Raw genomic sequence first — 13,023 nt, forward strand, 5'->3', positions numbered from 1 at the left:
GGGGGCCCACAGCCCTGGCATCTGCCAAGGGTCCTCCACACTGTCCTCCAGGTCCTCCACACTGTCCTCCACACTGTCCTCCAGGTCCTCCAACTGTCCTCCAGGTCCTCCACACTGTCCTCCAGGTCCTCCACACTCTACTCCAGGTCCTCCTCACTGTCCTCCAGGTCCTCCACACTGTCCTCCAGGTCCTCCACACTGTCCTCCAGGTCCTCCACACTCTACTCCAGGTCCTCCACACTGTCCTCCAGGTCCTGCACACTCTACTCCAGGTCCTCCACACTGTCCTTCAGGTCCTCCACACTCTACTCCAGGTCCTCCACACTCTACTCCAGGTCCTCCACACTCTACTCCAGGTCCTCCACACTGTCCTCCAGGTCCTCCACACTGTCCTCCAGGTCCTCCACACTCTACTCCAGGTCCTCCACACTCTACTCCAGGTCCTCCTCACTCTACTCCAGGTCCTCCACACTCTACTCCACGTCCTCCACACTGTCCTCCAGGTCCTCCACACTCTACTCCAGGTCCTCCACACTCTACTCCAGGTCCTCCACACTGTCCTCCAGGTCCTCCACACTCTACTCCAGGTCCTCCACACTGTCCTCCAGGTCCTCCACACTGTCCTCCAGGTCCTCCACACTCTACTCCAGGTCCTCCACACTGTCCTCCAGGTCCTCCACACTGTCCTCCAGGTCCTCCACACTCTACTCCAGGTCCTCCACACTGTCCTCCAGGTCCTGCACACTGTCCTCCAGGTCCTCCACACTCTACTCCAGGTCCTCCACACTGTCCTTCAGGTCCTCCACACTGTCCTCCAGGTCCTCCACACTGTCCTCCAGGTCCTCCACACTCTACTCCAGGTCCTCCACACTGTCCTCCAGGTCCTCCACACTCTACTCCAGGTCCTCCTCACTCTACTCCAGGTCCTCCACACTCTACTCCACGTCCTCCACACTGTCCTCCAGGTCCTCCACACTCTACTCCAGGTCCTCCACACTCTACTCCAGGTCCTCCACACTGTCCTCCAGGTCCTCCACACTCTACTCCAGGTCCTCCACACTGTACTCCAGGTCCTCCACACTGTCCTCCAGGTCCTGCACACTCTACTCCAGGTCCTCCACACTCTACTCCAGGTCCTCCACACTGTCCTCCAGGTCCTCCACACTCTACTCCAGGTCCTCCACACTCTACTCCAGGTCCTCCACACTCTACTCCAGGTCCTCCACACTGTCCTCCAGGTCCTCCACACTCTACTCCAGGTCCTGCACACTCTACTCCAGGTCCTCCACACTCTACTCCAGGTCCTCCACACTGTCCTCCAGGTCCTCCACACTCTACTCCAGGTCCTCCACACTCTACTCCAGGTCCTCCACACTCTACTCCAGGTCCTCCACACTGTCCTCCAGGTCCTCCACACTCTACTCCAGGTCCTCCACACTCTACTCCAGGTCCTCCACACTGTCCTCCAGGTCCTCCACACTCTACTCCAGGTCCTCCACACTCTACTCCAGGTCCTCCACACTCTACTCCAGGTCCTCCACACTGTCCTCCAGGTCCTCCACACTCTACTCCAGGTCCTCCACACTCTACTCCAGGTCCTCCGCTCTGTCCTCCAAGTCCTCCACACTCTACTCCAGGTCCTCCACACTGTCCTCCAGGTCCTCCACACTCTCCTCCAGGTCTTCCACACTCTACTCCAGGTCCTCCTCACTGTCCTCCAGGTCCTCCTCACTGTCCTCCAGGTCCTCCACACTCTACTCCAGGTCCTCCACACTCTACTCCAGGTCCTCCACACTCTACTCCAGGTCCTCCGCTCTGTCCTCCAAGTCCTCCACACTCTACTCCAGGTCATCCACACTGTCCTCCAGGTCCTCCACACTCTACTCCAGGTCCTCCACACTCTACTCCAGGTCCTCCACACTGTCCTCCAGGTCCTCCACACTCTACTCCAGGTCCTCCACACTGTCCTCCAGGTCCTCCACACTCTACTCCAGGTCCTCCTCACTGTCCTCCAGGTCCTCCTCACTGTCCTCCAGGTCCTCCACACTCTACTCCAGTTCCTCCACACTGTCCTCCAGGTCCTCCACACTCTCCTCCAGGTCCTCCACACTCTACTCCAGGTCCTCCACACTGTCCTCCAGGTCCTCCGCACTCTACTCCAGGTCCTCCACACTCTACTCCAGGTCCTCCGCTCTGTCCTCCAAGTCCTCCACACTCTACTCCAGGTCCTCCACACTGTCCTCCAGGTCCTGCACACTCTACTCCAGGTCCTCCACACTCTACTCCAGGTCCTCCACACTCTCCTCCAGGTCCTCCACACTGTCCTCCAGGTCCTCCACACTCTCCTCCAGGTCCTCCACACTCTCCTCCAGGTCCTCCACACTCTCCTCCAGGTCCCCCACACTCTACTCCAGGTCCTCCACACTCTACTCCAGGTCCTCCACACTGTCCTCCAGGTCCTCCACACTGTCCTCCAGGTCCTCCACACTCTACTCCAGGTCCTCCACACTCTACTCCAGGTCCTCCACACTGTCCTCCAGGTCCTCCACACTCTCCTCCAGGTCCTCCACACTGTCCTCCAGGTCCTCCACACTCTCCTCCAGGTCCCCCACACTCTACTCCAGGTCCTCCACACTCTACTCCAGGTCCTCCACACTGTCCTCCAGGTCCTCCACACTCTACTCCAGGTCCTCCACACTGTCCTCCTGGTCCTCCACACTGTCCTCCAGGTCCTCCACACTCTACTCCAGGTCCTCCACACTCTCCTCCAGGTCCTCCACACTGTCCTCCAGGTCCTCCACACTCTACTCCAGGTCCTCCACACTGTCCTCCTGGTCCTCCACACTGTCCTCCAGGTCCTCCACACTCTACTCCAGGTCCTCCACACTCTCCTCCAGGTCCTCCACACTGTCCTCCAGGTCCTCCACACTCTCCTCCAGGTCCCCCACACTCTACTCCAGGTCCTCCACACTCTACTCCAGGTCCTCCACACTGTCCTCCAGGTCCTCCACACTCTACTCCAGGTCCTCCACACTGTCCTCCTGGTCCTCCACACTGTCCTCCAGGTCCTCCACACTCTACTCCAGGTCCTCCACACTCTCCTCCAGGTCCTCCACACTGTCCTCCAGGTCCTCCACACTCTACTCCAGGTCCTCCACACTGTCCTCCAGGTCCTCCACACTCTACTCCAGGTCCTCCACACTCTCCTCCAGGTCCTCCACACTCTACTCCAGGTCCTCCGCTCTGTCCTCCAGGTCCTCCACACTCTACTCCAGGTCCTCCACACTCTACTCCAGGTCCTCCGCTCTGTCCTCCAAGTCCTCCACACTCTACTCCAGGTCCTCCACACTGTCCTCCAGGTCCTCCACAAGGTCCTCCAGGTCCTCCACACTCTCCTCCAGGTCCTCCACACTCTACTCCAGGTCCTCCACACTCTACTCCAGGTCCTCCACACTGTCCTCCAGGTCCTCCACACTGTCCTCCAGGTCCTCCACACTCTACTCCAGGTCCTCCACACTCTACTCCAGGTCCTCCACACTCTACTCCAGGTCCTCCACACTCTACTCCAGGTCCTCCGCTCTGTCCTCCAAGTCCTCCACACTCTACTCCAGGTCCTCCACAAGGTCATCCAGGTCCTCCACACTGTCCTCCAGGTCCTCCACACTGTCCTCCAGGTCCTCCACAAGGTCCTCCAGGTCCTCCACACTCTCCTCCAGGTCCTCCACACTCTACTCCAGGTCCTCCACACTCTACTCCAGGTCCTCCACACTGTCCTCCAGGTCCTTCACACTGTCCTCCAGGTCCTCCACACTCTACTCCAGGTCCTCCGCTCTGTCCTCCAGGTCCTCCACACTCTACTCCAGGTCCTCCACACTCTACTCCAGGTCCTCCACACTGTCCTCCAGGTCCTCCACAAGGTCCTCCAGGTCCTCCACACTCTCCTCCAGGTCCTCCACACTCTACTCCAGGTCCTCCACACTCTACTCCAGGTCCTCCACACTGTCCTCCAGGTCCTTCACACTGTCCTCCAGGTCCTCCACACTCTACTCCAGGTCCTCCGCTCTGTCCTCCAGGTCCTCCACACTCTACTCCAGGTCCTCCACACTGTCCTTCAAGTCCTCCACACTGTCCTCCAGGTCCTCCACACTCTCCTCCACGTCCTCCACACTGTCCTCCAGGTCCCCCACACTCTACTCCAGGTCCTCCACACTCTACTCCAGGTCCTCCACACTGTCCTCCAGGTCCTCCACACTGTCCTCCAGGTCCTCCACACTGTCCTCCAGGTCCTCCACACTCTACTCCAGGTCCTCCACACTCTCCTCCAGGTCCTCCACACTGTCCTCCAGGTCCTCCACACTCTACTCCAGGTCCTCCACACTCTACTCCAGGTCCTCCGCACTCTACTCCAGGTCCTCCACACTCTACTCCAGGTCCTCCACACTCTACTCCAGGTCCTCCACACTGTCCTCCAGGTCCTCCACACTCTACTCCACGTCCTCCACACTGTCCTCCAGGTCCTCCACACTCTCCTCCAGGTCCTCCACACTGTCCTCCAGGTCCTCCACACTCTACTCCAGGTCCTCCACACTGTCCTCCAGGTCCTCCACACTGTCCTCCAGGTCCTCCACACTCTACTCCAGGTCCTCCACACTGTCCTCCAGGTCCTCCACACTGTCCTCCAGGTCCTCCACACTCTACTCCAGGTCCTCCACACTGTCCTCCAGGTCCTCCACACTGTCCTCCAGGTCCTCCACACTCTACTCCAGGTCCTCCACACTATCCTCCAGGTCCTCCACACTGTCCTCCAGGTCCCCCACACTCTACTCCAGGTCCTCCACACTCTACTCCAGGTCCTCCACACTGTCCTCCAGGTCCTCCACACTGTCCTCCAGGTCCTCCACACTGTCCTCCAGGTCCTCCACACTCTACTCCAGGTCCTCCACACTCTCCTCCAGGTCCTCCACACTGTCCTCCAGGTCCTCCACACTCTACTCCAGGTCCTCCACACTCTACTCCAGGTCCTCCGCACTCTACTCCAGGTCCTCCACACTCTACTCCAGGTCCTCCACACTCTACTCCAGGTCCTCCACACTGTCCTCCAGGTCCTCCACACTCTACTCCACGTCCTCCACACTGTCCTCCAGGTCCTCCACACTCTCCTCCAGGTCCTCCACACTGTCCTCCAGGTCCTCCACACTCTACTCCAGGTCCTCCACACTCTACTCCAGGTCCTCCACACTGTCCTCCAGGTCCTCCACACTGTCCTCCAGGTCCTCCACACTCTACTCCAGGTCCTCCACACTGTCCTCCAGGTCCTCCACACTGTCCTCCAGGTCCTCCACACTCTACTCCAGGTCCTCCACACTATCCTCCAGGTCCTCCACACTGTCCTCCAGGTCCTCCACACTCTACTCCAGGTCCTCCACACTCTACTCCAGGTCCTCCACACTGTCCTTCAAGTCCTCCACACTGTCCTCCAGGTCCTCCACACTGTCCTCCAGATCCTCCACACTCTACTCCAGGTCCTCCACACTCTACTCCAGGTCCTCCACACTATACTCCAGGTCCTCCACACTGTCCTTCAAGTCCTCCACACTGTCCTCCAGGTCCTCCACACTCTACTCCAGGTCCTCCACACTGTCCTCCAGGTCCTCCAACTGTCCTCCACGTCCTCCACACTCTACTCCAGGTCCTCCACACTGTCCTCCAGGTCCTCCACACTGTCCTCCAGGTCCTCCACACTCTACTCCAGCTCCTCCACACTCTACTCCAGGTCCTCCACACTGTACTCCAGGTCCTCCACACTGTCCTCCAGGTCCTCCACACTGTCCTCCAGGTCCTCCACACTCTACTCCAGCTCCTCCACACTCTACTCCAGGTCCTCCACACTGTCCTCCAGGTCCTCCACACTCTACTCCAGGTCCTCCACACTCTCCTCCACGTCCTCCACACTGTCCTCCAGGTCCCCCACACTCTACTCCAGGTCCTCCACACTCTACTCCAGGTCCTCCACACTGTCCTCCAGGTCCTCCACACTGTCCTCCAGGTCCTCCACACTGTCCTCCAGGTCCTCCACACTCTACTCCAGGTCCTCCACACTCTCCTCCAGGTCCTCCACACTGTCCTCCAGGTCCTCCACACTCTACTCCAGGTCCTCCACACTCTACTCCAGGTCCTCCGCACTCTACTCCAGGTCCTCCACACTCTACTCCAGGTCCTCCACACTCTACTCCAGGTCCTCCACACTGTCCTCCAGGTCCTCCACACTCTACTCCACGTCCTCCACACTGTCCTCCAGGTCCTCCACACTCTCCTCCAGGTCCTCCACACTGTCCTCCAGGTCCTCCACACTCTACTCCAGGTCCTCCACACTCTACTCCAGGTCCTCCACACTGTCCTCCAGGTCCTCCACACTGTCCTCCAGGTCCTCCACACTCTACTCCAGGTCCTCCACACTGTCCTCCAGGTCCTCCACACTGTCCTCCAGGTCCTCCACACTCTACTCCAGGTCCTCCACACTATCCTCCAGGTCCTCCACACTGTCCTCCAGGTCCCCCACACTCTACTCCAGGTCCTCCACACTCTACTCCAGGTCCTCCACACTGTCCTCCAGGTCCTCCACACTGTCCTCCAGGTCCTCCACACTGTCCTCCAGGTCCTCCACACTCTACTCCAGGTCCTCCACACTCTCCTCCAGGTCCTCCACACTGTCCTCCAGGTCCTCCACACTCTACTCCAGGTCCTCCACACTCTACTCCAGGTCCTCCGCACTCTACTCCAGGTCCTCCACACTCTACTCCAGGTCCTCCACACTCTACTCCAGGTCCTCCACACTGTCCTCCAGGTCCTCCACACTCTACTCCACGTCCTCCACACTGTCCTCCAGGTCCTCCACACTCTCCTCCAGGTCCTCCACACTGTCCTCCAGGTCCTCCACACTCTACTCCAGGTCCTCCACACTCTACTCCAGGTCCTCCACACTGTCCTCCAGGTCCTCCACACTGTCCTCCAGGTCCTCCACACTCTACTCCAGGTCCTCCACACTGTCCTCCAGGTCCTCCACACTGTCCTCCAGGTCCTCCACACTCTACTCCAGGTCCTCCACACTCTACTCCAGGTCCTCCACACTGTCCTCCAGGTCCTCCACACTCTACTCCAGGTCCTCCACACTCTACTCCAGGTCCTCCACACTGTCCTTCAAGTCCTCCACACTGTCCTCCAGGTCCTCCACACTGTCCTCCAGATCCTCCACACTCTACTCCAGGTCCTCCACACTCTACTCCAGGTCCTCCACACTATACTCCAGGTCCTCCACACTGTCCTTCAAGTCCTCCACACTGTCCTCCAGGTCCTCCACACTGTCCTCCAGGTCCTCCAACTGTCCTCCACGTCCTCCACACTCTACTCCAGGTCCTCCACACTGTCCTCCAGGTCCTCCACACTGTCCTCCAGGTCCTCCACACTCTACTCCAGCTCCTCCACACTCTACTCCAGGTCCTCCACACTGTACTCCAGGTCCTCCACACTGTCCTCCAGGTCCTCCACACTGTCCTCCAGGTCCTCCACACTCTACTCCAGCTCCTCCACACTCTACTCCAGGTCCTCCACACTGTCCTCCAGGTCCTCCACACTCTACTCCAGGTCCTCCACACTCTACTCCAGCTCCTCCACACTCTACTCCAGGTCCTCCACACTGTCCTCCAGGTCCTCCACACTGTCCTCCAGGTCCTCCACACTGTCCTCCAGGTCCTCCACACTCTACTCCAGCTCCTCCACACTCTACTCCAGGTCCTCCACACTCTACTCCAGGTCCTCCACACTGTCCTTCAAGTCCTCCACACTGTCCTCCAGGTCCTGCACACTGTCCTCCAGGTCCTCCACACTCTCCTCCACGTCCTCCACACTGTCCTCCAGGTCCCCCACACTCTAGTCCAGGTCCTCCACACTGTCCTTCAGGTCCTCCACACTCTACTCCAGGTCCTCCACACTGTCCTCCAGGTCCTCCGCACTCTACTCCAGGTCCTCCGCACTCTACTCCAGGTCCTCCACACTCTACTCCAGGTCCTCCACACTGTCCTCCAGGTCCCCCACACTCTAGTCCAGGTCCTCCACACTGTCCTTCAGGTCCTCCACACTCTCCTCCACGTCCTCCACACTGTCCTCCAGGTCCCGCACACTCTCCTCCAGGTCCTCCACACTGTCCTCCAGGTCCTCCACACTGTCCTCCAGGTCCTCCACACTCTACTCCAGGTCCTCCACACTCTACTCCAGGTCTTCCACACTGTCCTCCAGGTCCTCCACACTCTACTCCAGGTCCACAACACTCTACTCCAGGTCCTCCAAACTGTCCTCCAGATCCTCCACACTGTCCTCCAGGTCCTCCACACTCTACTCCAGGTCCTCCACACTCTACTCCAGGTCCTCCACACTCTACTCCAGGTCTTCCACACTGTCCTCCAGGTCCTCCACACTCTACTCCAGGTCCACAACACTCTACTCCAGGTCCTCCACACTCTACTCCAGGTCCTCCACACTCTACTCCAGGTCCTCCACACTGTCCTTCAGGTCCTCCACACTCTACTCCAGGTCCTCCACACTGTCCTCCAGGTCCTCCACACTCTACTCCAGGTCCTCCACACTCTACTCCAGGTCTTCCACACTGTCCTCCAGGTCCTCCACACTCTACTCCAGGTCCACAACACTCTACTCCAGGTCCTCCAAACTGTCCTCCAGATCCTCCACACTGTCCTCCAGGTCCTCCACACTGTCCTCCAGGTCCTCCACACTCTACTCCAGGTCCTCCACACTCTACTCCAGGTCTTCCACACTGTCCTCCAGGTCCTCCACACTCTACTCCAGGTCCACAACACTCTACTCCAGGTCCTCCACACTCTACTCCAGGTCCTCCACACTCTACTCCAGGTCCTCCACACTGTCCTTCAGGTCCTACACACTCTACTCCAGGTCCTCCACACTGTCCTCCAGGTCCTCCGCACTGTCCTCCAGGTCCTCGTCACTGTCCTCCAGGTCCTCCACACTGTCCTCCAGGTCCTCCACACTCTACTCCAGGTCCTCCACACTGTCCTCCAGGTCCTCCACACTCTACTCCAGGTCCTCCACACTCTACTCCAGGTCCTCCACACTCTACTCCAGGTCCTCGTCACTGTCCTCCAGGTCCTCCGCACTCTACTCCAGGTCCTCCACACTCTACTCCAGGTCCTCCACACTATCCTCCAGGTCCTCCACACTCTACTCCAGGTCCTCCACACTCTACTCCAGGTCCACAACACTCTACTCCAGGTCCTCCAAACTGTCCTCCAGATCCTCCACACTGTCCTCCAGGTCCTCCACACTCTACTCCAGGTCCTCCACTGTACTCCAGGTCCTGCACACTCTACTCCATGTCCTCCACACTCTACTCCAGGTCCTCCACACTGTCCTCCAGGTCCTCCACACTATCCTCCAGGTCCTCCACACTGTCCTCCAGGTCCTCCACACTCTACTCCAGGTCCTCCACACTCTACTCCAGGTCCTCCACACTGTCCTTCAAGTCCTCCACACTGTCCTCCAGGTCCTCCACACTGTCCTCCAGATCCTCCACACTCTACTCCAGGTCCTCCACACTCTACTCCAGGTCCTCCACACTATACTCCAGGTCCTCCACACTGTCCTTCAAGTCCTCCACACTGTCCTCCAGGTCCTCCACACTGTCCTCCAGGTCCTCCAACTGTCCTCCACGTCCTCCACACTCTACTCCAGGTCCTCCACACTGTCCTCCAGGTCCTCCACACTGTCCTCCAGGTCCTCCACACTGTCCTCCAGGTCCTCCACACTCTACTCCAGGTCCTCCACACTGTCCTCCAGGTCCTCCACACTCTACTCCAGGTCCTCCACACTCTACTCCAGGTCCTCCACACTCTACTCCAGGTCCTCCACACTGTCCTCCAGGTCCTCCACAGTGTCCTCCAGGTCCTCCACACTGTCCTCCAGGTCCTCCACACTCTACTCCAGGTCCTCCACACTGTCCTCCAGGTCCTCCACACTGTCCTCCAGGTCCTCCACACTGTCCTCCAGGTCCTCCACACTCTACTCCAGGTCCTCCACACTCTACTCCAGCTCCTCCACACTCTACTCCAGGTCCTCCACACTGTCCTCCAGGTCCTCCACACTGTCCTCCAGGTCCTCCACACTGTCCTCCAGGTCCTCCACACTCTACTCCAGCTCCTCCACACTCTACTCCAGGTCCTCCACACTCTACTCCAGGTCCTCCACACTGTCCTTCAAGTCCTCCACACTGTCCTCCAGGTCCTCCACACTGTCCTCCAGGTCCCCCACACTCTAGTCCAGGTCCTCCACACTGTCCTTCAGGTCCTCCACACTCTACTCCAGGTCCTCCACACTCTACTCCAGGTCCTCCACACTCTACTCCAGGTCCTCCACACTGTCCTCCAGGTCCTCCACACTGTCCTCCAGGTCCTCCACACTCTACTCCAGGTCCTCCACACTCTACTCCAGGTCTTCCACACTGTCCTCCAGGTCCTCCACACTCTACTCCAGGTCCACAACACTCTACTCCAGGTCCTCCAAACTGTCCTCCAGATCCTCCACACTGTCCTCCAGGTCCTCCACACTCTACTCCAGGTCCTCCACTGTACTCCAGGTCCTCCACACTGTCCTCCAGGTCCTCCACACTGTCCTCCAGGTCCTCCACACTCTACTCCATGTCCTCCACACTCTACTCCAGGTCCTCCACACTGTCCTCCAGGTCCTCCACACTCTACTCCAGGTCCTCCACACTGTCCTCCAGGTCCTCCACACTGTCCTCCAGGTCCTCCACACTCTACTCCAGGTCCTCCACACTGTCCTCCAGGTCCTCCACACTCTACTCCAGGTCCTCCACACTGTCCTCTAGGTCCTCCGCACTCTACTCCAGGTCCTCCACACTCTACTCCAGGTCCTCCACACTGTCCTCCAGGTCCTCCACACTCTACTCCAGGTCCTCCACACTGTCCTCCAGGTCCTCCACACTGTCCTCCAGGTCCTCCACACTCTACTCCAGGTCCTCCACACTGTCCTCCAGGTCCTCCACACTCTACTCCAGGTCCTCCACACTGTCCTCTAGGTCCTCCGCACTCTACTCCAGGTTCTCCGCACTCTCCTCCAGGTCCTCCACACTCTACTCCAGGTCCTCCACACTCTACTCCAGGTCCTCCACACTCTACTCCAGGTCCTCCACACTGTCCTTCAGGTCCTCCACACTGTCCTCCAGGTCCTCCGCACTGTCCTCCAGGTCCTCCACACTGTCCTCCAGGTCCTCCACACTGTCCTCCAGGTCCTCCACACTGTCCTCCAGGTCCTCGTCACTGTCCTCCAGGTCCTCGTCACTGTCCTCCAGGTCCTCCACACTGTCCTCCAGGTCCTCCGCACTCTACTCCAGGTCCTCCACACTCTACTCCAGGTCCTCCACACTGTCCTCCAGGTCCTCCACACTCTACTCCAGGTCCTCCACACTCTACTCCAGGTCCACAACACTCTACTCCAGGTCCTCCAAACTGTCCTCCAGATCCTCCACACTGTCCTCCAGGTCCTCCACACTCTACTCCAGGTCCTCCACTGTACTCCAGGTCCTGCACACTCTACTCCATGTCCTCCACACTCTACTCCAGGTCCTCCACACTGTCCTCCAGGTCCTCCACACTCTACTCCAGGTCCTCCACACTGTCCTCCAGGTCCTCCACACTCTACTCCAGGTCCTCCACTGTACTCCAGGTCCTGCACACTCTACTCCATGTCCTCCACACTCTACTCCAGGTCCTCCACACTGTCCTCCAGGTCCTCCACACTCTACTCCAGGTCCTCCGCACTCTACTCCAGGTCCTCCACACTGTCCTCCAGGTCCTCCACACTCTACTCCAGGTCCTCCGCACTCTACTCCAGGTTCTCCGCACTCTCCTCCAGGTCCTCCACACTCTACTCCAGGTCCTCCACACTCTACTCCAGGTCCTCCACACTCTACTCCAGGTCCTCCACACTCTACTCCAGGTCCTCCACACTGTCCTCCAGGTCCTCAACACTCTACTCCAGGTCCTCCACACTCTACTCCAGGTCCTCCACACTGTCCTCCAGGTCCTCCACACTGTCCTCCAGGTCCTCCACACTCTACTCCAGGTCCTCCGCACAGTCCTCCAGGTCCTCCGCACTCTACTCCAGGTCCTCCACACTGTCCTCCAGGTCCTCCACACTGTCCTCCAGGTCCTCCACACTCTACTCCAGGTCCTCCACACTGTCCTCCAGGTCCTCCACACTCTACTCCAGGTCCTCCACACTCTACTCCAGGTCCTCCACCCTCTACTCCAGGTCCTCCGCACTCTACTCCAGGTCCTCCACACTCTACTGCAGGTCGTCCACACTCTACTCCAGGTCCTCCACACTCTACTCCAGGTCCTCCACACTGTCCTCCAGGTCCTCCACTCTACTCCAGGTCCTCCACACTCTACTCCAGGTCCTCCGCACTCTACTCCAGGTCCTCCACACTGTCCTCCAGGTCCTCCACACTCTACTCCAGGTCCTCCACACTCTACTCCAGGTCCACAACACTCTACTCCAGGTCCTCCACACTGTCCTCCAGATCCTCCACACTGTCCTCCAGGTCCTCCACACTCTACTCCAGGTCCTCCACTGTACTCCAGGTCCTGCACACTCTACTCCATGTCCTCCACACTCTACTCCAGGTCCTCCACACTGTCCTCCAGGTCCTCCACACTCTACTCCAGGTCCTCCAAACTCTACTCCAGGTCCTCCACACTGTCCTCTAGGTCCTCCGCACTCTACTCCAGGTCCTCCACACTGTCCTCCAGGTCCTCCACACTCTACTCCAGGTCCTCCGCACTCTACTCCAGGTTCTCCGCACTCTCCTCCAGGTCCTCCACACTCTACTCCAGGTCCTCCACACTCTACTCCAGGTCCTCCACACTCTACTCCAGGTCCTGCACACTGTCCTCCAGGTCCTCCGCACTCTACTCC

This window comes from Megascapheus bottae, chromosome 13 (assembly GCF_031878675.1).
Source record: "Megascapheus bottae isolate mThoBot1 chromosome 13, mThoBot2.hap1, whole genome shotgun sequence".
NCBI classification, from domain to species: domain Eukaryota; kingdom Metazoa; phylum Chordata; class Mammalia; order Rodentia; family Geomyidae; genus Megascapheus; species Megascapheus bottae.